Here is a 3,943-nt window from a genome sequence, read left to right as displayed (position 1 = left end):
CGCGCGCAACTCAGTCATTTACAGCGTCTCCTACTATATTCACACGGACATAGCCCTGTCATAGGATTGGACCGCATCTCGTTTCAGATCTGGGATCACTGTGACGACCACCGATCTTACGATGGCCTTAGGTGCCGAGGAGGAGGAAAAAGGAGTAGGACGGTCTTCCACGTGGTAATGAGCCTGGAGGGCATCGCGGAGGGCAGCGAGGCGGCGACGGATGCGGGTGGCGACCGGCAGGGGAGCGTTTCTGCCCGTGCCCAGGCTGTTTTTCAAGCTTACCGGCCCCTAGGAGTAAGGGAGAGAAACAGATTTCGGGGGAGACGGAGCTGCAGGAGATTATAGGGCTCTGAAGAAGTAGAGTGAGAGAAAAGATTTCGGGGAAGACGGACTGTTTGCAAACTTACCGGCCCCTGAAGTTCAAGAGAAAGATGTCGGAAAAGACGAAGCTGTTTTCAAGCGTGTCGGCCACTGAAGGGAAGAGAGAGAGAAAAGAGTTCGGGGAAGACGGAGCTGCAAGAGCTTACCGGCCCCTGAAGATAAGAGAGAGAGGGAGAGAGAGATGGTAGAGGAGTCAGGATGACTTGGAGGTTGATAAGGAGTTTGCAGGATACTGGGGAAGCAAGGTGACTGGGAATAAAAATAAACTGGGAATTGTCTTTTGATTGTAAAGCACTCGTTTACTCAAGAAAAGAACTAATACAAAACAAGGCCGGCAGCTTCCAGGGGACGGAGGTTATCCGACTGGTTGCTGGAGTAAGAGTGCGTACTCTCGCCTGTACGCATCCCTTTTTATTTGCGGTGGCCGAGAGGCGGTCCGGCCGTCAATTGGACCGGTTCTCTCGGCCAATCGTCTCGTGGACGGAGGGGTGCAGCGACTGCCCCGTACATCCCTACCTTTGCGAATGTTGAGGGCGTCGCTCGGTTTCGTGTTCCGTTTACGGAACGGAATACGAGTGTCGGAAATTTAATTAAAAGCGAAGAATTTGCATAAAATACGAAGATATACAATTTTAGATGAAAACAATAGTAAAAGAAAGAGAAGAAAAATAACTTCCCGGAATAATACGCGACATAATATTAAAAGACAAAAATATATATATTCTTAGACACTATTTGTTATTAAAAGATGAAATCCTACTCGCGAGTAATAATATAAAAGGAATACGCAAAATACACAAGAACGTTCCGGAAAGTATTAAAATTAAGCAACGGCTCTTTCTTGTTTTCTAACCCTATGTGACTAAAAGAAAAACTAGGGAAAACAATAATTAATAATTCAACATTTTAAATAAAACGGGGTTTCTGATTTACGTATCCAATACGTGGTTGGCGACGGCTCGCCGCTTCCCACGCCGAGGAAGAATGTGAGGAAAAGAGAGAGAGAGAGGTGCTACGCATCGTGAGTCATACTCACTGGCCTGGCGCGTGATGGGGAAGTCTTCCATCACAACTGCGCCAGGTGTACCTTCCGAAGGTACCAAATACGTAAAAGAATCGTATTTCAGAGAAAGTAAGGTCGTTTTAGTTACCACTCTAAAGCAATTAGGTCAGAAGGTTTTCCCAGCCTGGTTTATGTTTTGTAAACACAGACGGGGTTTCATTCCTGACAAATTAGTTTAGAGTGGCTCTCAACTACGGGGACTGTATCATGTTTTTCTTTTTTTTTTTTGTTGAAAATTCCTGTGTTTTGTGTAAAATTTGTACATTGTAGAAATTTTGTCTTTATTGTAGAAAATTGCTCTTATCAGTTCAAAACTTCTAAAATAAAAATTGATTTTTTTTGTTGAAAATTTAGTTTTGTAGTTGTTTAAAATTTCAACTCCTAAGAAAGCATAGTATTTGTGAAAAATTTAATAAATTGCTTGAAAACTTAAATATTTTTAAAAATTTTTTGTTTTTGGGTATTGGATTTAACTGTTATGAAACAGTAATCACATTTACTTTAAAATTCAACTATTTTCCCAAAAATGAATTATTTTTTCCTTGAAAATTATATTTTTCAATTTTATTTTGTATGTTTATTATTCTTTTATTGTTCAGAATTCTGGTATTTTCTAAAAAATTCATTTACTTGCTCTAATATTTATCCTGCTAGTTAAAAATATACTTCTTTCTTGAAAATTTTAACTATTTTGTTGAAAATTCGTCTGTTGTTGTGGAAAATTAATCTTTCGGGTTTAATATTAAATTTTGTTTTTGAAAATTGACACTATAATTTTAAAATTCAGCTGTTTGTTGAAAAACTCATTATTTTCATTGAAACGTTTATATGTAATTTCGTTGATTTTTTTTTCTTGAAAGTTGAACTATTTTCTTAAAAATTCGTCTTTTTCAGTATGGAATTATTCTCATTAGTCATATCCAAATAATAAAGGCATCATTTAAACTTTTCAATATCGCTGCAAATGATTACAATTTTTTTTACCACGCATTCATTTTTCAGATATATCCACGGATTTTTTTTATTTTAACTTTAAATTGAGGTGAAAACCCGTGAAGAAGTTTTGGTGGGGCGTCGGTCGGGCCCCAATTAGGAAAACTGTGTCGCCGATAGGGTAATCTGTCTAGATCCAGATCGTGAATGAAACTTCCTACTCGACAGGGGCCGGAACTGGGCTTCGAAAATGGGGGCCCGATGTGGCCCCTTAAACATTTTTTTCTATAGGAATGTAAATTATTTTCGTGCAGTTTGAAAGGAACAAATGAAGTCGGACGTCCTTAATCTCAAATGTCACTAGTTTCGTAATATATGAAATTCGACATTGACAATATAAATATCTTAAGACTGTCTTAAAAATATTCCAAAAACAGTTAACAATTTTTAGATATTTTAAAAATTCATATTGTTGTTATCATTTTATAAGTTTAATAAAGTTTTCATACAGTTTAAGTTCAACTGCTAAAAATGTTGCAGTATTTCTGTGATTTTTCATATTTAACGTAAATTTTCTCGAAAACTATCACTCGAAAGTAAAAACATATTCAACATAAAATTTGTGTTATTCAAAAATCTACCATTTTTATTTTAAACTTTTTTGTACATTTTTTGCAGGTATAAGAAATAGCACTAACAATTCTGTGCTTCCGAACTCGCAATGTGCTTTTTGCTTTGAAATTTTGAGTTCGATGTAAATAAAAGAATATTACGGTGACAACAGAAAACTTAAGATAGTCTTGTCTAACCTAACCTAATCCGGCCCGACGTAGTCCCGACGCGAGCCACACCATCTGCCCCCTTGCGGCCACATGTGGAAAATCCGATCGTGCCCAGATCGGAAGTTAGAAATGAGTTAGGCCATTTCTGTACGAGAATTGGAATTCTTATCGAATCCTTACAATTTCTTTAATTGGATTATATTAAAATTAAAATTATTTCAATATTTAAAAAAAACGCACCTTTTCTTCTTTCACTAGCTGCTTTTGAGTAGAAACCGGAAAAAAATGTGTATAATATAGTGCAAAATTAATAACAAGAGTACTTTAAAGTTTTAGTAGCGTTGGAATAGATATGAGAATATTGCGATAATGCGTACATTTTTTAGAAGTAAACAGTTTTATTGCACATTAAATTTAACCGAGATTAAGAATTTTAGAAAAAAGTCGTCTATTTTTTGCGCATTCTTTTTATTACGCCTAAATTTATCAGAAGTACACAATTCTATTGTAAAATTGTATAGAAGAAACCGATGTATTCCGTTGCAGCAATTTAAAAAATTATCAAACTCACGACTTGCACATAGATGGCAAAAAAATAAAAACCAATTTTCATTACGCACATATTTTTTTAATGTTAACTTTTCAATGTACATAAAATTTTATTAGAAAAATTCGAAGTACACGTTTGCAGAAATACACGACTTTAAGATAGATTTGAAACTTTTGAGAAACTAATTCTTTCATTTTTTTGTACCTTTGGAATTAACCAAAAACATAAAAAAAT

General features: G+C 35.9%; 1 protein-coding gene across 2 annotated transcripts in view; it reads right to left on the bottom strand.

The window, feature by feature from the left end:
• LOC117172457 overlaps positions 1–3,511 on the bottom strand; it is a 12,784-nt gene extending 9,273 nt beyond the window's left edge. Inside the window, exon 1 of one of the 2 annotated variants that reach the window (XM_033360410.1) lies at positions 3,400–3,511. The gene's annotated coding sequence lies outside the window, so the exon portion shown is untranslated. Of the gene's footprint in view, positions 1–407; positions 1,066–3,399 lie in introns of those variants that run through there. The other variant, XM_033360411.1, reaches the window with a different exon arrangement.
• Positions 3,512–3,943: the final 432 nt, after the last annotated feature.

This window comes from Belonocnema kinseyi, chromosome 5 (assembly GCF_010883055.1).
Source record: "Belonocnema kinseyi isolate 2016_QV_RU_SX_M_011 chromosome 5, B_treatae_v1, whole genome shotgun sequence".
In the NCBI taxonomy this organism is placed as follows: domain Eukaryota; kingdom Metazoa; phylum Arthropoda; class Insecta; order Hymenoptera; family Cynipidae; genus Belonocnema; species Belonocnema kinseyi.
This window is presented reverse-complemented; position numbering and strand designations above follow the sequence as displayed.